Source organism: Monodon monoceros, unplaced genomic scaffold, assembly GCF_005190385.1.
Source record: "Monodon monoceros isolate NGI ecotype Baffin Bay Population unplaced genomic scaffold, NGI_Narwhal_1 Super_Scaffold_1, whole genome shotgun sequence".
NCBI classification, from domain to species: Eukaryota; Metazoa; Chordata; class Mammalia; order Artiodactyla; family Monodontidae; genus Monodon; species Monodon monoceros.
In genome coordinates, this window is record NW_021703765.1 from 51790825 (window position 1) to 51817016 (window position 26192).

The window sequence follows — 26192 nt, forward strand, 5'->3', positions numbered from 1 at the left end:
GGAGGGAGGGAGGGAGGGAGGGAGGGAGGGAGGAAGGAAGGAAGGAAGGAAGGAAGGAAGGAAGGATATGCCTTAAATAAGGACTCAGGTGGAAACAGTGATTAAATAGAACTACCCCAGGAAAGTAAGCAGTGTCAGAGACATGTGGGCATTTCAAGTCTTAACTGCCATCTTGAATTGCAACCAAATACAAAGCAAGTATAGTAACTAGTATAAATTAATGCTGATTCACAGAAATGGAGATTTTAAAAAATTAATAACAAAGTTTTTACATTTTCTCCCTTCTGCATCTGATCTCTGGAGAAGACATGACCCAAACATTCCAAAATAAGGAGTTACTATTCCTCTAAGAAGTATTTATCATTCCCTACAATTTCCACGTTAGTTTGATAGACTTTGCAGGGGATCTGTAAGAATAAAAGAGAGTTCATATGTACATTAAAGTTGTAAGTCAAGATTCGTTATGATAAATGACCATTTAATAGTTCAAAGAACTATAGGAGTTCAAAGGGGAAAGCCACCAATTTCAGTCAAAGTGCTTAAAAACGGTGTCATGAAAGAGGTGGCACTGGGCCTAGAACTTAAACAATGGATAGGACTTCAACAGCAAGAAATGAGGGGAAGCTATTTAATTTAGGCAACATGTATGAAATTTCTTCTGTGAAGAAACAGGAGTGAACAGGGCCACTGGCCAAAGGATTTATGAAATAATAAATAGTAGAGTAGGCAGTATTAGAGTGTAAGGGATTTTAAATGGAAGTTTAAGGAGTTTGATATAAAACAGTTGAGTTATTTTGTCTTTTTAGGAAAAGGTTCTGGAATCAAGATCTAGGGAAGTTAATTTGCATTTCATGACAAATTGAAGAGGAGAGCAATTAGAAGTCACATGACCCTTTAGGAACAGGACTACAAAGAGGAGTGAGGAAAGTCAGAACTAGACTTGGGCAGCAAGAATGGATGGGGGAGTGAGGTATTAGAAACTGATTGAGGAGGATCATAGGCCAAAAATGAGAGAATATGAAAAAAAAATCACAGGGAGGCCTGAATTCTTTGGAGTAATAGTTGGAGCTAATCAGATAAATGACAACTTCTAGAGAAAACATGTAGTAAGACTGGAGAAAGGAAGTTGAGGGAAATTTGGGGGGAGGTTGGGAAGGCAAAGATGAAGTCAATGATGGGGAAATCAGAAAAATAGAAGCATCACAGTCATGGAGTTGGAGAGAAGGCAAAGTCAAGAAGCAGGTAGTCAATAACATCCAATAAGGCAGAGAAGACAAGAAGGGTGAATAGAGAAAAGTACAGCCATCAGATTTCATGAATAGATAATCGCTAACTGTTGAGTAAAGAGTTTTGTATGAACTGTGCTTTGAGGGGGAGGGCAAAGCCCAGAACTCCAGGCAACACTGGTCAAGCCAGGTGTGGGTTCTGAGACTGGCCCAGTGATTACAGCACAGGTAACCTGACAAGGTCGTGTGAGAGGAAAGGGAAATATGCTGAAGAGAGTTGGGATTTCAGAGGCTAAAACGCAGCCACGCATAGGCAGCAATGTGGAAAATGGACCACAGGGACTAGAGGTGGATGTCTAGCAGAGACCAAAGGAGATGTTGATAGAGATCAATTGTGCAAAATTCAGATTTCAGTTGCATTACTCCTTTTGCATGTGGTTTAACATTTTCATTCTGGAATGAGTTTGATCTGAATCTAAGGTGGAGGATGAGGGAGCATAAGCAATATGTATAGGTTACAGTTTTGTGAAGTTTTAGAGTGCAGGAAGGGAGAGAGTGAATGATTTGCAATGGCCAAGAATTTTCTTAAAGCTATCTTTTTTATTAAAGTTTTACTTTTAAAAAGAGAAAAAATTTAGTTGAAAGGAAATTATCATATATGCAAACAAGAGAGGAAATTAATTTCTGAAGCAATATTTAGATGAGGTCAAAAAAAATATGGATTATGATCTAGCACAGAGAGCAGAACTCACCTTGAAAAGGAAAAGGGATTAAAAAGAAAGAATACTGACCAAAGTGTTCTTTGTGGGGAAGGCAGGTGGGAGTAAAAATTTTGAAGCTGAGAGAAAAGAAGTTCAGGTAGCCTTTTGCTTCTCAGTGGAAGTGGATTTTACATCTGCTAAGATTAGTAAGAGACAGGATGGAACTGTTGGCTTGAGGTGAATGGTAAATATGAGGAACAACTTGTCAGGAAACAGAAGTGATGTGAGATGAATAAAATGAGGTGAAGTGAGGTAGCAGGAATTTCAGTGGATGTAGCCAGAAGCACACTGGTTTTTCCCCTCAATGCCTGACAGCCCAGAAATAGCACTGCGTTTGCTCCCGTTTAGTGATTGATTCTTCTGGATTCGCCTTTTGACCCTCTTGTGTCTGAACTGTAATCCGCGTGACTGCTGCCACTTGGTTTTCTTTTGTGCTTTCCTTTTTACAGTCACATGCTGTGGTTTTATTTTTATCAAAAAAAAAAAAAAAAAAAAAGCATTTGACTCAAGAAAACATAAGATTAGAGTGTAAACAAACTGCCCTCCAGAAAGGTAGGGGCACTCTTTCTGTGACCAGTAGCTCAGGAGCAGGCAGGGCCTAAAGGTGCTGAGTAAAGCTGATTCTCAGCCTCTGGCTGGAGTTTTGGGTGAAGTCTCCAGGTACTGGGGAAAGACTCTATAGGCTTGGGTTTAGCAGACCAGGTAGAACCTTATTCTTTTCATGTCAGCTTTGACTGTTGCATGGAATTTCTTTCAGGAATTTCATCCACACCTTTTAATAAGGCTTATGGTTAGACAGCCTCACTTGTGTTTTTAAATCTTCACCAATAGAGTTTCTTTGGTCCTTGGGGGAATGCCCATTGAAGACCATCGGGGCCCTGAGGTTCTGTCAACTGTTCTCTTCTCATGAGTACAAATGTGTAAACCCATGTGATGTGGCATTATTAGCATGAGGAAATTAGCTCCAGCTTGGTAATGAGCTACCATCTTCCCTGAGACACAAGGGAATATAGATTCATTAGAGAATCATTTGCATTTTTGAGCCATTATTAGGAAAGTTATACAAAGAGAAAAATAAATCTCAGAAGAGACAACAATGAAGGTGAGATATAAGGCCCTTGGATAAAATTTCTGAGACGATCTTAAATTGTATTTTCAAATAAAATTTAGGCTGGAACTCCAGTTATGACAACAGAAGTATCTTTTGGGTCCTGGTACTCTCACCAAACAACTTACATTGTTTTAGTGCGCTTAAAAATGTGGAACATTTCAGGCTTCCCTGGTGGCGCAGTGGTTGAGAGTCCGCCTGCCGATGCAGAGGACACGGGTTCGTGCCCCGGTCCGGGAAGATCCCACATGCCACGGAGCAGCTGGGCCCGTGAGCCACGGCCGCTGAGCCTGCGCATCCGGAGCCTGTGCTCCGCAACGGGAGAGGCCACAACAATGAGAGGCCCGCGTACCGCCAAAAAAAAAATGTGGAACATTTCACAAATATTTTCAGGAAAGTATTATTATATATATTTTACTGGTGAAAAGTTGAAATCTAGAATGGCTAAGTGGCTTGCCCAAGTTTCCATGACTCCGAAGTTGTAGAGCCAGCATGAAGAAGGGACAGTCGAATTTCCACTTGAATCTATAACAAAGTCATGGGTAGAATTCTGCAATCACCTTACTGGTCACTGTCCAGGCAGAGTAGGTCACAGGTCAGAGATGTGGATTCTAGTTTCAGTTATGTTCCTAGTGAGGTATGTAATCTTAGGAAAGTCATTTTTCTCCCTAGACACCAACTTCAGTTTCAGTTAAAGAAATAAGAAAAGAAAGGAAGGAAGGAAGGGAGGGAGGGAGGGAGGGAGGGAAAGAAAGAGAGACAGAGAGAAACAGAGAGAAGGAAAGAAAGAAAGAGAGAGAGAGAGAGAAAGAAAGAGAGAGGGAGGAAAGAAAGAAGAAGGAAGGAGGGAGGAAGAAAGAAGAAGAAAAAAAGAGACTAAACTAAAAGCTACTTCATTTAAGAACAAAAAATGGAAAAAGGAAATTAACTTGCCCTCCAATTACCTAGAACCCTCCTCCAAAGAACCAGAGTCACTTCTGATATCTTCTTCACTGACAGTAGATTTGAAATGAAAGGACAGTGAAGCTGGATGCCTTCCACCTCACTTCCAAGATTTTCCAAATGGAAGATCACATCCATGGTTGGGTTGGCACACACAGCCACCAGTCCACAATAAAATTCTCCACTTGCTCTTAATGATCACTCACACTCTGTGGCTGTTACCAGTGGCCTTACAAAGAATACCCCAGGATGGGAAAAGCTGAGAATTCTTGATGAAATTCCTCAGGATCTGCTGTTCAGGGACCCACCATGAACAAGAGGCTTGGAGGAAGGAGATGGGACAAGGGATTGTCACCTGAGAAAATATCTCTGGTTATTAACAAGCTTGAAGGAAGTTTCCCAGGAGGGGACAGATTTCACTAAGGGAGAAGATAAGCCAGCACCCAGGAGAGTAGAAAGTAGCTCTCAGAACAACAAACACCTTACAGGAGAAATATTAGATGATTTTATCCAAGTAAGGCCATTTCCCTGACTCTCTTCCTGAGACAGAATGGTGAGTTCAGGATGGCACAGAACCACTACCTGCCCAGTTACGTAGAGCAAAGAGTGTGAGAGGCTAAGACATGTTTTCCGTGTGACAATCGTCTTCCCTGGGAAGGAAATCATAGCCAAGGGGAACAAAAAGAACAGATAGAACTATCCTGTGAGCCTCCACAAGGAACCACCTCTTGTAGGCGTATGTGGTCACAGGTCTTAAAATGAAAAGTCAGATGTAACGTGATTGATGATGTCCTCAGCCCAGTTTTATTAAAAAATAAAATGAGAGGCTATGAGAGGTGCTTTCCGTGACCAGTGAGGAAATAGAAACAGACTAACCTCATAGTGTGTAAGATAAATAATATCCAGAAGATGAGGGTGAGGAGGACCCAGATTACAAAACTGTATATTCTTCATATGATACCAAGGTCGCAACGCAGTTAGGCAGTACAGGATTACTTCCCGGGGGGGGGACAGTTAAGGAAGACATTTTGACTGAAAATGCACAATTCAAGAGTTAAAGGGATGATGAAACTTACTATTGGGATATCCATCCATCAGCCAATTAACCAATGAAATGTCCTTCATTCTAGATATCCCTTCCACACTTTACTTCCTTACTATGATGTTCTCAGCAGTTGGGGAATCTTAACACAGCGTCCATCAGCTTGTAGATGGACTCCAATCTTCAGGCTTTTCTTTTCTGGGTAGCAATTGATTGCCCAAAAGTCCAGAGCTTAAAATATTACCTTCACCCTGTCTCATATAATTCTTCTGCCCTGTTGTGCATTTTCCTGACCTCATGCTGCAGCTGCAGAGCCAAACTTGTCCACAGAACTCTGTTGCTACCGCCTGGCCAGCCCCACAGCCAGATGGACATCTTCCAGCCTGCACCATGTGCTCCTTGAGCTTAGGGGCGTGGACTAACAGGTAAAGGTCAACTTGTTCCAATTGATTCTCTGATTTCCTGAACATGGACATCCCAGAGAGGGAGTCAGCATCTGGCAGAGATCCAGAGAAATCTGTAACAGCCATGTGCAGGCCAGCAGTCAGGGCAGATTGCTGAGGTTATGACCACAAGACCTGGACTCAGCCCCTGATCAGACCAGGGAGGAACTGCTGCTTCTCCAATCATCCACCCCTAGTCGGATCCTTCTCCCAAGGTCTGACATCCGGCCCTGCTAGATCCCTGTGCACCGTCTGGGAAACAATGAGCAGCAGAAAAGCAGACACTTCTTCCCCATGCGTTTCTCCTAATAAACACTCTTCCAGAAAGCCTGGTGCATGCCTTCAGGTCATTAGCTTCAGTTTCTTCAACAAAACTCTCTCTGTTTTAATTAGTTCCAAGGATTTTGAAATATTTTTAGGTTATGACATAAAGTCAAAATAACAATGGATAGCAACAAAATAATTAATGATGGGTCAAACTTTGAATCACTTGGTGAAGGAATCAGCAGAACACATGAGAAGTTCCCATCTTTGGGTCTTTGTTTTCCAGCTGTAGAAAGCTGTTTGTCATCTAGTGATCAAAGTGAGCAATCTCACTTCTTACTCTACCTGTCAAAGATGTCTCTGATAATTTTCTTTAAAATGAAATGTTGAAAAGATTTTAGTACAATTTCAGTTTTATTTTCATTTTCCTTTTTTAACACTTGCAGACAAGAGAATTGTAACTAATACTTGAGGTCCCAAGAATTCATGTATCAATTTTCCCAGCTCCTCTGGAACCCATGCTTGATTGGAGTGAATCAGTTGGATAGTAGGTAAGTGAAGTTGTGGTCAAGCCAGGTCAGTAATGACTGCATACATCCAGGAGACTGCATACATCAGGGAGATTCACCAGTAGACAAAAGGCAGGTCCAGAACATGGATGAAGGTCTTGGGGAGTGTTGTAGTTGAAGAAAGATGCTCAGTCCAGCCTCCTTAGGAGATACTCCTTTCTCTAGGGAGCATCAGGTTACCAGGTAGGGAACAAAGGACCAATTCAGATAAGGAGGAGAAGATGGTTGGTAGGCTTAATAATGCTCCTCCCAAAGAGGTCCACCTCCAAATTCCCAGGACCTATGAATATACTACCCTCCATGGCAAAAGGAAATTTGCAGACATCCTTAAATTAAAGATCTGGAGATGAGAAGATTAGCCTGAATTGTCCTGGTGGGCCCAATGTAATCACAAGGGTTTCTATCAGAGGAAGGAAGGAGGGTTTGAGGCAGAGGATATGTGATGCTGGAAGCAGAGGTTGAGGGTTGGGGAGAGGGAAGGATGGAGGGAGAGGGAGGAAAAGAGAGAGAGAGAGATTGATTTGAACATGCTAGACTCTGCTGGCTTTGAAGATGGAAGAAGGAGGCTATAAGCCAAGGAATACAAGTGGCCTCTAGAAGATGGAAAAGGCAAGGAAACAGATTGTCTCCTAGAGCCTTCAGAAGAAACACAACCCTGCTGATGTCTGACATCTTGATTTTAGCCCACTGAGACCTGTTTTGGACTTCTGACCTCCAGAACTATAAGATAATAAGTTGTATTGTTTTAAGCCATCAACTTTGTGGTAATTTGCTACAGCAGCAGTGGGAAACTAATATAAATGGGTATATCTGTGTTCTTATAAATATGGTAGAATAGGGTTCAAGGGTTGTTGGTTGCAAGGTTGCCTAGAAATCTTCATAGCAACACTGAGATGGTGCCAAGCTGCCAAACTCTAGAACCAACTCTCCATATATTTTTTCTACCTAGAGATTCAATTGGTCCCAAAACCTGGTGGGATGCTGAACAGAAGGTTTGGGAATTAGTGGTACCATAGACAAAAACCAACTTAGTCATCTCAATACTCGGAGTGTTCCTTTACATTCATTCATTCATTTCCTCATCCTCTATTCATTCATTGAACAAACACTTAGTGAGCCAGGCTGCTAAGTGCTGGGCCTGAATAAGCTAAGAATAAGATGGCTAAGGTTTCTGACCTCCAAGAGCTGTGAGTCATGTCCCACAGAACTAGTATGACACCTTTCTCTGGGAGGGATGTTATCCTCACCCTTTTCTTCTTGGAATTGTATACACATGCCAAAACAGCAAAACAGAGATGCCCTGTAGCCACCAAACATGCACGTGAGAAAGGTAGATTAAATACAGTGATGAAAGCAGAATTTCATGACCTGAGTACTGATTCCTGAAATCCCCACCATGAAAAAAAAATGAGGAAGGGCTATAAAATGTTGTGAGTGAGAAGCAAAATAACATGGACACTCAGGTTTTTAAAAAATTTTCTCCTTCAGAGGCCCTGGAATCAACAAGAATCCCCTGTTGGGAGGCTGCAAAGTAAAATATACTGTTTGTAGCCTTAGGGAAAAACTATAGGACTGTATCAGGGACTTTACCAAGCAGATTGAAAGAGGGCAACTGTGAAACTTGAACTATCTTGAGCAGAATGGAGATTCTCAAAGTAGCTGGAGAATCATCCAGGAAGAATATTCAACCTCCAACTATAGGCTGGATATTAGGATCCAACATGAAAGAATGCAATGGAAGAAATAAAAGCACGGTTTCTCCAAAAGGCTCTAAAGGAAGAGGACAGGAGAGCAGGGCTAGGCAAACTTTCTAGAAGGGCTAAATAGTAAATATTTTAGTGTTTTCAGGCCACAATGTCTCTGTCGCAACTACTCACTTCCACCATTGTGGTGGGAAAGCAACTCCAGATAATATATAAGTGAATGGGTGTGGCTGTGGACCAATAAAATTTTATTTACAAAACCAGGCAACAGGCCACATTTTGCTCACTGGCTGTAGTTTGCCAACCCCTGCAATAGATACAGCTCTTTTTGCAATAAATTTAAAACTCAAAGATCAACTCAAATGCGTGACGTGTGCTACTATCCCTTGCTGCCATATTTATGACAAAATTTCTCTATGATGTTGAGCAAGTGACTTAACTTTAGTCAGCCTCTGTTTTCGCATCTTGTAATAGTAGCTACACCACAAGATTATTGTGAAGATCGAATGAAGTGGTGTATTAAAACAGGACCATGCCTGACTCATACTAAATAAATAATAGATAGCAGCTACTGTTGTTGCCCTGGTCATTACCAACAATTAATTATTACACTCTGCTAATCAATAATTGTGCTCTTTCCACTGCTACAGGTGTCATTATCAATTGATCTACTCTGGTACTAAAATTCAAGCCCTGTATCCGTTCTGTTCTTTGTCTTTTTTTGCGAACTATTCAAAATTCTACACCTCCTCCTTCTTGTGTCACACCAGCTTGTTTTCTTGCCTTTTTAGCTAACTTTAAAAGCTTTGAAAAGCCAAGGTAGTTATATAATAGCTTGAAGGACACAGCAGGCTATAACCAGTGTTCTAAGAGTTTTGTTCTGATTTAAAAATAAGCCTGAGATGGGAAATAAAGACCTCAACAGAAATAATCTGTGAGGACAGGGAGAAGGTAAACAAGCTATTTCCAGTAGCTAGAGAGCAAAACAAGGGCTAGAGAAACAGGCCCAGGGATTCCAGGCCCAGGGCATTTCTGATGGTGATCATGACATCACAGGAATGCCGTCCTCCTTTTACATTTTCTGTAAGCCTCTGTATAGACTCTGATAAACCATTACAGATAGCACACAGGCATGCAGGGGGAGGCAGATGCTGCCTTTTGAAGTTATTAGTCTTTCTGGCACAGAAAAAGAGAATGACAGGAATGTCCTCTCATTACATATATAAAATTCTTTTCAGGCCTTTGGATTCCATCTTCTTAAAACTCAAGACTGGGTGTAGAAAACCAAGGAATAAACCTAATTTGGGAAGTCAGTGTTCACCTAGTGTGTGTGCCCAGAAGCTCCTCCTCTTCTGTTTCCCCCACATGGGCCACCCACTCCACCAACAGGGGACATTCCAGGCGTGTGGTTAGAGCTGACTGACCGCTGGAGGGAAAAGCTCGAGCTTCATCTCTGGGGGTGTCTAGATATCTAATGTTTGATTCTTGGCCAAGATGAGAGCAATGGATTTTATAATGTGTTTAGAATTTCTCACCACAAAAAAGAAATAGTAATTATGTGATGGGATAAAGGTGTTAGCTAACGCTAAGGTCATACTCATTTTGCAATGTACAAGTGTGTCAAATCAACACATCATACACCTTAAACTTATTCAATGTTATATGTCAATTATATCCCAATAAAGCTGGAAACCACTACCACCGACAACAAAAATATATACAAGGAGGAGGAAAACAATATCCCAAACTCTACTGGAGACCACCCCATCCCAGCCCCACATTCAGCACACTACAGTCTTCCTGGACCACGTGGGTATACTTGTGAACTTGAATTCATGTGAGGCACAGAACTGCGAGTAGAAATCACAGGGGAGAATCTCTTTGTTCACCCAGAGCTAAAGCAAAAAAGGTATCTTTCTTTGGTACTTCCACCAAGTCTAACATATTTTAATGCTTTCATTGGTGATCAGTTCTAACATTTTCCAATTTACAATGTGGTACATTTTGACCCATGAATTATTTCATAAATATATGAAGATGTTCCACTTCTCTCAAAATCAAGGAGAAAATAAAAACGTAATATTATCTAATTTCCTTCTAATGGGTAAAAAATAGTTTGGGCGGCATGTGGAGCTGAAGAAATTCATACACAGCTGGTGAAAAGGTAAATTTATGCAACCATTTTCAAGAACAATTTTGAAATACCTAGTAAAGCCAAAGATGAGAGGCACAAAATCTATGTGTTTACAGTTCCAATTCTAGAATGTTTCCAGAAAACATGCTCACTCAGGTGCACAAAGATGTTTGCCTCAATCTTTGTAATCACAGAAAAAAGTACGCAACTGAATATGGACTACAACTTATTCTTGCAACAGATACTACAGATTATTTAAAATGAATCAACTATAGCTGTGCATGTCGACAAACGACTCAAAAATAATTACAAGTGGGGATAAAATAGAAAATTGGAAAATATGTGCATCCTGTGATACAATTTATGTAATATTTAAGTTCCCCCAAATACAGCTAGGAACATTAAAAATGATGAAAGGATTCAATTTCGCTTCCAACTTAGAACCATCTAGAGTGAGCCAACTCTGCACCCCTAACTAATCACACAGAATACTCACTTCTAGTTAGTCTGCATATATGTAGCTTCCCCAGCCAACAGCCTTCAATCAAAGCATGGCTGAAGCTTTCTTTTTTTTGTTCCACTATAGAGTTTGCCTACTGCTCTGCCTGCATTTGAGTCCCTGACAAAACACAAGCAATGGAGGCTGACTCCCTAGCAAGCTCTGAATAAATAACTTCTGCAAGTTTTCAAAAAAAATTCAGAATAGTTATTATTCAACATAGAGATGCAGAAGGGCTTTAGACAAGTATCACAAAATGTTAATATAAGCTAAATCATATAAATTGAATGAAGTTGATAACCAATGAGGCACTAAGGCAAAAGATATAGACAGCAGTAGCCATTCCTGGGCCCACACATTGCTTCAGTTCCTTTTTTTGGTCTCATCCTGGAACTGGATTACAGAATATACTCCTGTTATCACTCTAAAAACTCCTGTTTGTATTTTAAGCTAGATTGAGTTGAATTTCTGTCATTGGCAACCAAAAATACTTCTAAGTAATCTTGAAAGCACTGGAGGTTTTAGAAAATTCTCCTTTCCTGCAACCAACATGCATTCTGACCACGCTGGTATGCCTGTTTGGGAGTGGCATATTCTGCTACTCTTCATTGGCATACAACCTCTGAGTTGTCCTATTGCTTCAGGATTCCTGTGCAAGTTTCTAAGGAGGATGAAGGATGTCAGAGACTTGAAGATCTAAACTCAATTTAGAAGCAGACAAGATCCAGCTTGACCAAAAGCAGAAGTAAGACATGTCAGCTTGTGAGGAGTCTATGGGCACAATTGTCTCCCCTTCCTGGGAGAAGAATCAAATGCCTGCCTGGCTAAGGCCCCCTCCAGTCACCACGTCATTGGTGTGTCCCCAGGTCCAAGAGAAAAATAAGCCCCCTGCCGTTTCCAATGAAACCAAGTCCTGAAGAGTGTCTGGAATTCTGTACAAGCTTCTGCTCCAGGTGATGGAGTAGCCTCTGAACTATTCTTATCAATCAGACCTTTATTTGGGCATCACCCCAGGTAAAACAAAACTATCTGAGTGAGGCTATGCCCCCCTTCATTCTCTAATGTCCCTTTGGTCAGACTGTCCTCTTAAAACACCCACCTTCACCTCCTAAGTACCACTGTATTGTAACACTGCTTGCTTATGTTTCCGTCCAATAACACCATAACAACAGGTATGTTTTAGTTACACCTTTGAATTGGGTATTTCTGCTCCCAATACAGGTAATGAACATAAGATTCCCAAAGTAGTTTTTACTGTCTCTCTATATCCAGTATTTTACAACTCTCATCTCAGAATGATTTTGCAGATGTGATGGTGAATTTTATGTGTCTACCTGACTGGGCGAGGGGATGCCCAGATTGCTGGTAAAACGTTATTTCTGGGTGGGTCTCTGTGGGTGTTTCCAGAGGGATTAGCATTTGACTGAGTAGACTGTGTCAAGGAGCTCACCCTCCCCAGTGTGGGTGGGCATCATCCAGTCCATTGAGGGTCCAAATAGAACAAACAAGGCAGAGGAAGGACAATTTGCTCTCTCGTTTGAACTGGGACATCAACCTTCTCCTGCCCTCATACGTGGGAGCTCCTGGCTCTCGGGCTTTCAGACTCAACTCAGGACTTATACAACTGTCTCCCCACATCCCCCATTCTTACACCCTACAACTCAGACTGAATTTCACTACTGACTTTCCTGCAGACAGCAGATCATGAGACTTCTCAGCCTCCATAACCACGTGAGCCAATTCCTATAATAAGTCATATATATTCCTATAATAAGTCATATATATATATATGTTGGTTCTGTTTCTCCAGAAAACCCTGATTAACACAGCATAAAAATCTTCATTTTTAAGAAGAAAGTACTATTTTAGAGTACTTTTGTTTTGTCATGGTTTCTTTATTTGTAATCCATTTAGTGTCATAGTTTTGCTCTGTCTTTAACTGGGTTCAAGAAAATTTGTCATATCATTTGCATGTGCTATTATCTGAAAACGCACTCCTCTTTGTTTCATATTTTTCTATGGTTTTCAACGTATCTGCAGAGTTGATTGCTTTTCCCAAAAACAACGTGGGATTTTTAGAAACCTTATCATTCAATTTTTCTCAAGCATATCACCCATATTTCATGTAAGTTATTTCAAATGGCTTTTACAACATGAATAAAATAATTCATGCAGAATGTTTTTCTAAGTAGGTTCTCAGCAAATTGGAGGATAGGGAAAATGAAAGCACGAACATACATTACAGGTACGACTACAATTTTATCATTGCACATCATTTAGGGGAAATTCTTGGCCAAAAATCAGGGAAAGGGGTTGTTCTTCTCCTTCCTGGCCCTAAATTGATTAATTAGTTAATTTTGAAAAGCAGGGGATGGAAAAAAAACTCAAAGAGTTAAGCATGAGTCACAGGGTTTTTGACAAAGTTTTTTTAAAATTGAAGATAATATTGACTAATAATCAGGTATTGGCCACACTGTTTTCTCAGCCTCTGTGGTTTCATTCCCTGATTATTCTGCACATCTGGGCAGAACTGGAGGCCCTCGCCACACTCCAGTGCACATGTCTCCACGGGGAGGGAGGACAGAAGAAGTCTGCGTGCCGCCAGCCGCAAGGTCACAATCAGGACTGTGTTTCTTCCTTACAAAATGGCCTCTCTCCCTCTTCCATACCCTCAATCATTCAGGGTAATGACACCCACTTACAAATTTCCCTTCCTATTTAGGATGCTGAAAAACTATCTACACCAGTTCTCTAGTTCAAAATTACTATGAAATAGTAAGTATACAGAAATTCTCACTATACAGTAGGAGACATAAAGAATGATGACTATTTCATTCTTTTAATTCTTTGCTTTAGTTAAATTAATTGAACTAAAGCCAAAGACCTGGCACACCCCTGACCTCAGTCCTTCCTCTCAATGGCTGCGGTAGTCTTCAGGTTACATTAAATTCCTGCATTTGACCAAGTCAACTGTCTATCGGGTCTGACAAAAATCACAGTCCTAGTAAAATAATAACATTCAGCTTGAAAATGACAAAGATCCCAGTTTTCAGCCATGGTACAGTCACCCTAACAGCTCAGAGAATACCATTCACAAGTTGTATTTCAACAGGTTACTAATTTGTATACAATTTCTGCTTTGGGGTTGTTTGTTAAATTTCCAACGCTACAGCCTCCCCAGTTTTAATTAACTTTTTAACTTATTGCCAGAAAAGAATGTTTAATTTCAGAATAAAATTATCTAAAGTGAAGTGAATCCAAGTTTATCTCCACTCAGAGGGTCCAAGAATGATGTTCCTGGCTCCAACCATCTATGACCCAAACACCGAGGAGTTGTAGAAGGTTACTTCTTTCTTCAGCCAATAATAAAGTGAGTACTACTAATCAGGACCCCTATATCTTAAGAGATGTGGCCCTAAAAAGCCACTGACAGTAACAGTTGCTTAAATTAAATTGCCATACACAAGTTTTGATGCATTGTAAGAATTTTCTAGCCTTTTCCTTCACTGTCAGTGATCCATGAAAAGTCATATATTCTTACAGTCTGCAATGATTAAGACTATAAATTTAATAAAGTAAGTTAGAAGGATAAAAAGTCACCTGACACTTCCGACAGTCCTACCTTGATATTATAAATTTTCAACCAGTCCTCACTACTGTACGCACATTTGCATCTCTGTGAATATGATAAACTTCGAAGGCAGAATTTTGCTCACACTTCTGTTCTTCCTCTGTATACCTGAAAATTAATTTAAATGAGTCATTTTAAAATATTGCTTTCCCCTTTTCTAAGCCTCCAAAATAAAGTTTTTTTATTATTATTATGTATAGTTTCAGCTGAGGTGGCTTTTTGACAACTAATTATTATAGTATTATTATAATCTGATTATTAATTAATATGATATTTTTGAATAGCCTTATCTACCACTATAACAAAATGTTATCTGGCCTTGGCATTGTAAACCATGGCTGTAGTTATACCATTGTTTTTATTCCCCTCACCATCTTCAGTATCCTGAATATTGTACTCTGCTAATAGAAAGATTAAATTTACACTCACATTCATATTTTGCTAGACGCACCTAATATACTTAATTAATATGTTCACACACCAATCACCCAAAATACATTGTAGTAAATATTGTTGATGCCTTACCTACATCCCCTTGAGCCTACATAAAGGTCTTTTAACTGCCTAAGTGCTTTCCCTTGAAGAGGAGGGCTCTCTTCCCTTTTCCAGAGTAAGTCAGAAGTGCCAGAAAATTTAAGCTTCCTCCACCACTTAGGAACAACCCTCAACAATACTTGATGGAGATGGGTGTATAAAAATCCCAACTCCCTACTTCATGGATGGAGAAAAAACTGAGGCACATGTTACACACAGAATCCCAGAGTTCTGCCATAGGATTAAGCTCCAATTAAAAACCAGTTGTACTGGGCCTTCCCTGGCTGTCCATTTAGGGTTCTGTGCTTCCACTGCAAAGGGCATGGGTTCCATCCCTGGTTGGGGAACTAAGATCCTGCATGCCATAAAATAAAATACCTGTTTGAGTCTTTGTCTAAAAAAACCCTCACTTGTCAGTGCACCTTTTTTGGCTGCCCTAGCTTCTTTGGCTCACTTCCCAGTCCCCTACAGCTGTCTTGGGATTATCTGCCAGATAAATGCTTTAATTTAAATTTTTGTCTCAAGGGTTGATTCTGGGGAACCCAAACTGACACAAATGGCCTAGAGTCTATATAGGTGGCAACTGTTGTTAACATTTGTGGGAAGGATGAGGGGATATACACCGCCATAAATCTTTCATTAAAAACATAATTTCAAAAGATTCTATCTGTGGAGCCAATTCAAACTACCATAAGTTTTCCACAGAGAACTTAAGCTGAAATTCACAATGTCTAGACTCTGTATTGATTTAGTGTAGTGGGAAAAATCAGACAATCAATCACTTGAATTGGTTGATAAATTCGGGGAAAACAATGTAACTGGAGACCTAAGAAGACACACTGTAAGAATAAAGATAGAGGTCCAGTATATAGCAAGAGGTCTCAATTTTAAAATCTGGATCTGCTAATTAATCTTGAAGATTGTACCTGCTAGAAGTTCTGGAAAAAAAGAATGTATTTATCTATTTTTACACACTAATTTATAGATTTACTATATGCAGAAATTTTTTTCACAATCTTTTTTGCCGTAAAAACTTGTATAGACATTGTATCATCTTCATCTGATTATGTATATAAATATATTTTAACAGACAAATATGATGCTTCAATTTTTATATTTCCATGGTAAATAAGCTATTTATTTCTGTCTATATTCTTGGTTTTTTTTTAATCCTAAGGGATGGATGGATGGTAAAATTGTCGATCAGTGAGTATATTTTAATGATTTTAGCTTTATATTTGGGGATTCTCTTCAATGTGAAAGTTTAAGTTGTTGAGAATTTTCTTGCATAACTTATTTGACCATTGCTTCTTTGCATCACATCATTTATTATTTCATCATCTTCTCTTTATATCATGTATTTTAGATCTCCTGTTCTTTTTATATGTATATAAAAAATTTGTATATGCATTTTAGTTTTCTATTCTCCAAGTCTTTTATCCTTTTATTCATGATTTCATGTCTTTATCATTTTCTTCTGAATTCTTGAAGAAGTTATTGATCCCAACTTGAAAATTGCTACTGTGGATTTCTGAAGTCAAAGACCACTGATTTAGTTTCTGTGTTGTCTCTTCTTCAACCCAAGAGGGGAAATGCAGGGCAAAAGAAGGGAATCAGAGACAGACAGGCTGTTCAAACAGGGGCTCTTAACCCTAAGGTTGTCTATGGTTTGAATTCAGGGTTGTCCATGAACAGGGGAAAAATTTACTGCTAATAAAACTTAACAACCTTTCCATCATTTATAACCAGAGTACAGTTAGCAATGCCTGTGAGTTTTTTCAACAACAGAAAGTTAGCTATGTTAATGTCAAATACCTGTTGTTACATATCAAAAAATCATTTCCACCTTCACTACTTTGAAATTATAGGCATCATTTATCAACTCTCCACATTAATGTAATTCTAATCAAAATGTCAGAAAGGTTGCTTGTGGAACATGAAAACTGATGCTGAAATACATACAGTAGACTGAGGGCCAAGAGTAGTCACAAATATTTTGAATAAGAAAAATAAAGAGCATAAATCCTCTCCTAGATTCTAAAAATATTTTTGTAGTTTTGTGGCTTCATTTGCCTGCCTAACTGGATCAAACCAGAACCATGAATTCAATCTGGTTAATCTTTTCTATTCTCTTGGGTGTTGGAAAAACTAAATTTTTTCCAGATCACAAAAGGCAAAATTCATGCTTCCAGAACCAACTGTAAAGCTACCACCAGCTCCCAAAAGTACTAATGTGAAATACTAAAAAGTCTCAGAAAACTAATTACTGGGCATGCTTGACTAAAGTAGAATTTTTTCTTATTTGAAATAATTGTCCTCTATGTCTCCACTTTATATTAAGTAATCCAAGAACTAGAAGATATGTCAACTCTTTCTGTCAAGGTTAACCAGTAAGGTGTCAATTTTTTCTCTTCAAGAGGGTCTAATATTTTAGGCTATGCCTATATTATACTTGGTTTTTCAAGAATCCTAGGAATTACAGAGTTTATGTTAAAATACACACATATAGGGCTTCCCTGGTGGCATAGTGGTTGAGAGTCCGCCTGCCGATGCAGGGGACACGGGTTCATGCCCCGGTCCGGGAAGATCCCACATGCCGCAGAGTGGCTAGGCCCGTAAGCCATGGCCACTGAGCCTGCGCGTCCGGAGCCTGTGCTCCGCAATGGGAGAGGCCACAACATTGAGAGGCCCGCGTACCACAAAAAAACAAAAACAAAAAAAAAACCCCACACATATACACACAAACACAAATGCACATATACAAAATGTTTAAATGATCACTTTTGTATATATGTATCCTTTTATGTAACCCAATTATTAGCAAACCCCTGCTTGCGTTGAGCCCCCAATTACACAGCTTGTGAATTATTCTCCCCTAATTGTAACTCCTCTAATCATAACTCTCCCCAAGGAATTTCAATACCACGGATATGTTGCATCTTGTACACACTCTCTGCAAAGTCCCCAGAACTTGCTTTCTCCTCATCTCTCTCCAACTTCCACATATGTGTGCTGTCTCAATTTTGCCCATATCAACTTGCACAGGGAACCAAATCTTCACTGTTCTCTACCAAACAAACTTGGATAAAATATTTTAAAGGTTTAGTAATTTTACCATTTATTCACACACATTACTATGGGTAGGAGCCCATCAAATACCACACGACCTCCTACCAACTCAACTCTTTCAAGCCCTTCTCAAAAGCTTTGACCCCAGCATACAGCCACGCTATTTCAAGTGAACTGATCAAGCCATCTTCCTAACAAGGGTGATTTTCTCACTGTGAGAAACTCTTATACCACCTGGTAAAAAATATAATATTCTTCACTTTTTGTACACAAATATCAGGTCATAGAAAGAGAGCGAAATACATAGCACGTAACATTTCACTCATAAATCATAATACTGGTAACTTTAAATGTTACAGTGATTTGACCAAAACCACTCAGTACCAAAGTAAGCAACCAGGACTGAACATCAGCGTTTGTATTCTTTAGCTCTGATTCTCTACATTATATCACACTATCTTTTTGTATGTATTATTGAAATATTTTTAAGTGAAATGCAAACTTCAAGTGCTAAAAGAAACAAAATTCATCAGTGTTCGTTAGTCCTCCTGAATCTTTCCGTGATCAATAAGTAAAATAGTTTCTCAAATACCAAAATGGTTTGCTTCATAAATAATTTATAATTGGAAGTGAACAAGGTAGTGTTAGATACCAACTCCACTAGGTATAGTCTTAAACATGTTTATAGTCTCTTTCTTCCAAGAGATAGGAAATAATAATGTGTGAATAAAGGATTAAAAACTACGAAACGATGCATTGAATACTGCCAGCAGGAGTCCAAGCAGCAGTGCATGGGTTCAAATACACACGGAAACAAGTCAAGCTGTGAGGCTATTGGGACAGGATTCTGGGGCACCACACCAAAACGCTCAGAATAAAATTTTGGCTAACCATTCAACTATTTTATACAATGTACTCAAATATCTGGCTATTTGATTTTTTTTGTCTTGTTTTGTCTTAATAAACCGTATTTAATAGGCTTTACTTTTTAGAACAGTTTTAGGTTCACAACAACATTGAGAGGAGAGCACAGCGATTCCCTATACACCCTCTGTGTCCATATATGCACAGTCTTCCCCGTTATCAACATCACCCACCAGAAAATGATGAACCTACAATACTAACACATTGTTATCATCCAAAGGCCACAGTTTACATGAGGGTTTACTTGGGGTAAACCCTACTATGGGTTTTGACAAATGTATAATGACATATATTCACCATTATAGTATCATACAGAATAGTTTCATTGCCCCCCAAATCTTCTGTGCTCCATCTTATTCATCCCCCCTCCTTCCTCCCCAGAAATCCCTGGAAACCACTGATCTTTTTACTGTCCCCAGAGTTTTGCCTTTTTCAGAATGTCATATAGTTGGAATCACACAGTATGTAACCTTTTCAGATTGACTTCTTTCACTTAGTAACATGTATTTAAGTTTCCTCCATGTCTTTTCATGGATTGATAGCTCTTTTTTTGTGTGCTGAATAATATTCCATGGTTTGGAGATATCAGTTTATATATCCATTCATCTACTGAAGGACATCTTTGTTGCTTCCAAGTTTGGGCAATTATGAATAAAGAAATTATAAACATTTGTGTAGAGGTTTTAAGTGGCTTCAATAGCTTAAGTTTCAACTCATTTGAATAAATACCAAGGAATATGCTGAATAGTATGATAAGAATATGATTGGTTTTGTACAAAACCACCAAATCGTCTTCCGAAGTGGCCGTACCATTTTGTATTCCCACTAGCAATAAATGAGGGTTCCTGTTCCCCATCCTTACCAGCACTGTGGTGTCAGTGTTCTGGATTTTGGCCATTCTAATAGGTGTGTAGTGGCATCTCATTGTTTTAATTTGTATTTCCCTAATTACATACGATGTGGACCATTTTTTCATTTTTTTTTTTTGCCATCTGTGTATCTTCTTTGGTGAGGTGTCTGTTCAGGTCTTTTGTCCATTTTTTAGTCAGGTTGTTCATTTTCTTATGTTGAATTGTAAGAGTTCTTTGTATATACTTCATAACAGTCCTTTATCAGATATGTTTTTGCAAATATTGTCTTCTAGTCTGTGGCTTGTCTTTCTCATTCTCTTGATGCTACTTGACACTGTCAAAATAAAACATCTGGATGATTGACTAACATTTTTTCTTTCTCAAATATCTGGGTGTGTTTACATGTTGGTACTGACTATATTACAGATAAGCTAAACCAACTTTAGGTTCTTTTTTCTTATTGCATATTCAAAGAATACAATGCATTTGGGGGTAGGAGAGGAAGAAGAGGCTTTGGTGTAAGACAGCTTCTGCCAACCTTTACTTCATTATTGGCTCCCTATAGAGCACTTTTTGATTTTCTTCCCCTAATCATAACATGAAATGAAATTTTAATATCATAGGTATGCTGTATATCTATTTATGTACTGTACATATATCTGTGTTTTATACATAAAAAGAGCAAGGGTTTTTTTTTGCCTTTGCATGAAAAAAAATTGTTACCACCCTGAGAATAACATTATTCCTATTGAAAATGTACAGTTCCATGTTTTTAGAGAAAGTTTTTTTAGCTGTTATATGTGGTTCTAATACACATGTGTGATAATAAATAAAATTTTGAGGTGTTTATGGATAAATTTATAAAGATGTTTTACTTGTCATTTAGAAGATGTTTTAAATATCATTCTTAAATTTTGGCCACTGTGAGCATAAGCAATCTATCTAATCCACTCTACTAGGAGAGAAAAATAATTGACAAGTTTATAGTACCAATTTGTGGAACCTAGTTTTCTCTCTTACTTGATTTTCCACCAATACCTTAACTGACTCAAAAGCAAGGAAATAAACCAAACTCTATGTGATTTGCCCATGGAAGGAAGGGTCATATCCCTAACACAGAAAAGTTAGCCCCTGATGCAAGGAGAGATGTCAAAACCTAAAGAAGTTCAAGAAGAGATGGAGTCCTGGACTCTGCTGTCTATGGAGTCAGGGAAGCTGACCGATGACTTAAGAGAGAAGCAGAGACCCATCCAAGTGAAGCAGCTGGATGTAAATCAGTCAGATTTTGAATCCAAGATTTCTTGATATTCAGTCTACAGACCTAAATCATTTTGATACTACACAATTACACATAGCAGCATGGAGACAGAAAAATATTACAACTCGTGCATATTTTTACCTCTTCACCACACTTAGAACAGACAGCAAAATTCCTAAGCATATTACAAATTATTCGAGTTTCACTTGCATTTGCTATTTGGTTAAAGCTCACAGCTGGTTTTGTTGTTGCTGCTGTTGTTTATTTCTTTTTAATTTCTGGAAATAAAACACCAGATATTATTAAGAGGTACTTTGAAATTTTTACAGATAAATGTTATCAATCTAATAATCCTTCTGTGTTATGAATAGATCAACTTCTACCTTTGAAGATTCTATAAGAGATTTTGCAATATCTCTGACTCTTCATTGATTTCCTTGGCATGTGACAGAAAATTTTCTGGGAATGCATTACTTTTTAATTTTTATGTAGTCTCACTGGTATAATTTTAAGACTTTTTGAAAATAAAGATAAAATTTAATTAAAAATTCCACCATATGTGGTCTAACAGTGCAGATAATCCAACTGATATTTACTCAGGACTTTGCACAGTTAAAGTGGCATTTGTGAAGGTAATGACAATTATGTTGGAACACACTCCTCTGACTAGAAAATTTGTGTAGAAATTGATTGTAAGATGCAGCCAAATACCAGAAACATTAAAATGTCTTAGATTCAAAGAACTGCAACATATCTTTGAACATTGATTCTATTTCAATTGTTATGAGCTCTCTTGCAGGAACATACAGTTTATTCATTCCTGGGCCTCTGCTCTTTGTCCTCCTTACCTGTTATCTTCTGTTATTATTATCTTTTCTCTTTATCCTCTATTTTGTGGTGGTGGGAGATGTTCAATAAAATCCTTGAGTATGGTTCATCTCTTCTAGTTTTATTGAATCATATTAGATACAGAACAGATATGGGTGAAAGAGATTCTCACAGGCAATATTCAAAATAATAGTATATTTTTATGCTTTATGTCCTCCAGCTAAAGAGAAAAATAAATAAAAGGAAAACAAAACAAAACAAACAAAAAAACAGCCCAACAACAGTAGCAGTCTAGAGCAACAATGGAAGACAGTGTGCCATATACAAGCTGGAGAGCCAGTCCAAATTTCCTTTTCCTTCTTTTCTAAGAGTTGTGACTGGTTTCATATTTTGTATGGTTCTATTTAATTAATTTCCTGTCTCGGAATATCATGTATACTTTTTTGTTTAATTCTTTCAGCGGTTGCCACAGGATTTGCAATATATATTATTAAATAATCTAAGTGTACCTTCAAAGTACACTCCACAGTTTCTTGTTTGGTACGGTTACCTTAAAACAGAGTATTCTGGAATCTTCCCTCTGTCTCTTGTGATACTACTTTTGTTTGCTTCACTCATCCACATGATTTAATCCCCTAAAGCACTGTTACCAGTGTCATTGTAAACAAACTGCTATATTTTAGACCAATTAAGAAGAATAAAAATATTTTTAACCTTCATCAATTCCTTCTTTGATGCCCTTCCTCTTTTTTTAAATAGTCAAGTTTCCAAGCTATATTATTTATCTCCTGCCTGAAGAACTTCTTTTAACATTTCTCATAAGGTTGGTCTCCTAGTAATGAATTTGTTTGCCAGAGAAACCCTTTATTTATCCTTTACTTTTTAAAGACAGTATCACTGGGCATAGATTTCTAGGTTGGCAAGTTTTTTGTGTTTTTCTTTCAACACTTTAAAGATTTTACTCCACTCTTCTCTCGCTTGCATGGTTTCTGATGAGAAGTCTGCTGTAATCCTTACCCTTGTTCTCTAGAGAGAAGGTATTTTTTCCCCTTTTGCTTCCTTCAAGACTTTATCTTTGATTCTCTACAATTTGAACCTGATATGCCAAGGTGGGGATTTTTCTTTTGTGTTTACCTTGCTTATTGTTCTCTGAGCTTCCTGGATTTGTGGTTTTATGTGTGTCATTAATTTGTAAAGTTCTCAGTTTTTATTACCTCAAATATTTCTTTGCCCAATTTCTCTTTTTTCTCCTGTTGGTATCCCAATTAGGTATATTTCATATACATATACCTGATAATGTCCCACTATTCTTAAATGTTTTGTTCTGGGATTTTTTCCTTCTCTTCTTCTCTTTGCATTTCACAGTTTGAGAAGTTTCCATTGACCTATTTTCAATCCTTTCCTGAGTCTACTGATAATTCGAACATCTATCTAGGTCTGTTTGATTTCTTTTTCTCTTCAGATTGTATTTTTTTCTTGCCTTTTGAAATCCTTTGTAATTTTTTGTTGAAAGCAGGACATTTGTGTCTTTAATAGCTACTGAGGTTAAACAGGCCTTTTGTGTGAGGATTTAATCTGGTCAGGAATTGGGCTGTGTTTGATGTTTGTTTGACTATAGGCTTGAAATTCCTCTAATGACCTTGTTTTTTTCTCCCACATTGGCTGTGGGGCTTCCCTTCGTTCTACTCCTCTGAGAGAGCCTTTGTCTTGCAGCTCTTTCAGCTAGACTCCACTGTTATTACACTGGAGACTGGTTTGCATGGTGGTGGAGTGTAACAGAAGGGAAGCTTTCTATAATCTGATTAAGTCTCAGTATTTAAGTGGGCCTGTGTCTCCGAGTGAGGCCTTTCCAAGTGTTTCTGTCCCTCTCTAGAACTATACCTCTTTCCTGCTGACCTGCTTCTCCATTCCCTGGTTACCACTGCTCCAAATCTATTTCTTTGAAATTCTGTACCCTGTTGATGTTGTTTGTAACCACTTAGGTGAGGCAAGAAGTCTGGAACCACCTCCAGCAGGGCAGTAATCTCTTCCCTTATACACTCCCCCAGCTGGGATAAAGTATCGGTATTGCCCTCTGGTGAATTAGTTTTCCCTATAGAATAAGCCTTGGTTATGGAGAAGAAACGGGGAAGATCACACAGTGGCTACTTTTCCTTTCCTTGTGCCAAGACGGTGAGGGGATTTTTTCTTGAATCCTCAGCCTGAGAACCTGGTAGCCTTCACGGTGAAAAAGCATATCAAAGTATGAGATCCCCCCAGGATTTTCTTCAGTGGTGCCTCACTTTCCAAGAAATCCACACTCAGCCTCCAGCAGTTCTCCAAATAACTACTGGTTCTACCATTTATAACAAGGAGGATCACCTTCTGCTCAAGGGAAACAGATGTGTCTCACTGGATATGCCTGTCCCTCCAGATTTCAGGGTGGTGGTTTGTCCTGCAAATTCACTTCTCTGATGGGTCCAAGAACAGGCATTGATTGTCCATTTTTCCAGCTTTCCTTTGTTGTGAGGATGGGCGTGATGAACTCCAAGATCTCTACCTGTTGGAACCGAAACTGGAAATGGAATGATTGGTTTCATATCATTTGGCAAATTTTACAGCTTTATTTCACTTTTTCTAGGATTGCAGGTTTCCCAGCAACAGTAAACAGTACAATGAAGTACAATCTCGAAATATGAATGTTCCACAAAACAAAACATTTGACTACCAAAAAGTATCAAAATTGTCCAGAAAATTAAGCTGTGTCAACCATTTTAAGAACTGATAAGAGAAAGGGAATTTTGATTTTATTTTTTATGGATCATACATACTGGAAGTAATGCTTGAAAGCACAGTATTTAGTTAAGAAAGTTGATTCCATTTTAGCACTGTAGATTCTGTAAGAAATTGTCAACTTCCATCATTAATTCAACTTTTTGCAGAAACAATTAGGCTCCTAATTGACTGAAATAAGGGTTTAAATTCCAGTTTGAGGTTTCAGTTTTCATTTTGATACTTCTTTATTTCAACCAACTCATTTTCAAATCTTCATTCATTTTCTTCTTTCACATCGTGAAGGATACCAGTCTTCTGAAATGCTTCCTTATCCCTTCATCCTTCATTAGATCCTTCTTAGGAGTATATTCTTCTTGAGTTTTCCAGATGGTATTCCCAGATTCTTTGGTTGCACTCTTTTGTTTGCTTCATAGTCTCTATGTTTCTTTCTTTGGTTTTGCTATTGTTTTCTTTAATTAGCCTCAAACAAAGCAAGATTCATTTAGATACAGAGGGCACTTATCCCACAGAGGGTTTTGGAACACTTTGGCTTTGCCCTCTGCCCAGTTATAGAATAGTAGGATCACTGTTTCACACCTCAGCTCTGAGAACATGTCTGGGGTCAGACTGCGTGGATCTGAGTCCTAGATGCTGTAGTGTGTCCTGGGTAAGTTCCATAATGCACGTGTGCCTCACTTTCCTCAACTGTAAAAGGAAGTTAATAATTGGCCCTACACCTAAGGTTGTTTACAGGATGATATGAGATAATGTATGCTAAACACTTAGAACCATGCCTGGCACATAGTAAGTACTCAAAAAATGTTAGCTATTATTATTATCTAGCAACCAAAGCCAGGACTGTTGGAGCAGACTGCGCCAGATATGCAGGTGGTAAGAGGTGTCTGCACCCTGTGCTGACCACCCCTACTCCTGGTGTGACCCACTCATGCACGAAATGGATAGAGGGATGAGTCTAATTCTCTTTTTCTAACAAGCTTTCACCTTCTACATCTGTGTTGCACTAAGGGGGTACGCCTCCTTCCCCGTTACCTGGCTTTGACTGATACTCCCCACATATAGAATAACTAAAAAACTGGTATTTTCACATTTACAGCTACCAAAAATATTGCTATCTCTGTCTCATGTATGAAGGTTTTACTGTGCAGGCTATAACTGTCTACCTTCTCCCAATTTTCCCACTTCTGTGATTTTAAAAGTAGTTTCCTTTCTTCCTTTCCTCAGATGTTCTCAGACTTGTCAGATGAAGGCTGGCTTTTTTTCATTTTTTTCTCAAGTCAGTTCAGTTCAGATCTATCTGCTTCATAGCAAGTAGGAATTTTGCCCATATTCTGCAATAAACTTATACTTGGGCCCTTGATCTAGGTGTGGTTATGTGTTTTCACTTTGTTGTTATGGTTATTCATTTGGAGATATTTTAATGGAAGTTGGAAAAGCCCGCACTGCCATATGCCTTTAAAAGCAGAATTTTAACTTAAATTTTTTAAAAACAGTATAAAGAAAATATAAAAATTTAAAGTAATTTCTCTGTACATGCTCTTAATATATTTCAATAATTCAGGTATTGGAAATGAAAGAATTTTTTCCAGAACTTTTACGTGATCTGTTAAAAAATAATTCCTAGAACTCAATCA

At 38.5% G+C, this 26192-nt stretch overlaps 1 protein-coding gene across 6 annotated transcripts in view; it reads right to left on the minus strand.

Annotated features, from left to right (window-relative positions):
- The window catches only part of METTL4 (methyltransferase like 4), a 526668-nt gene that overhangs the window by 24306 nt on the left and 476170 nt on the right, over positions 1 to 26192 (minus strand). For 2 of the 6 annotated variants that reach the window (XR_003793147.1, XR_003793146.1), the window contains exon 14: positions 14339 to 14430. The exons of the other annotated variants lie outside the window; for them this stretch is intronic. The gene's annotated coding sequence lies outside the window, so the exon portion shown is untranslated. Of the gene's footprint in view, positions 1 to 14338; positions 14431 to 26192 lie in introns of those variants that run through there. 6 annotated transcript variants of the gene reach the window in all.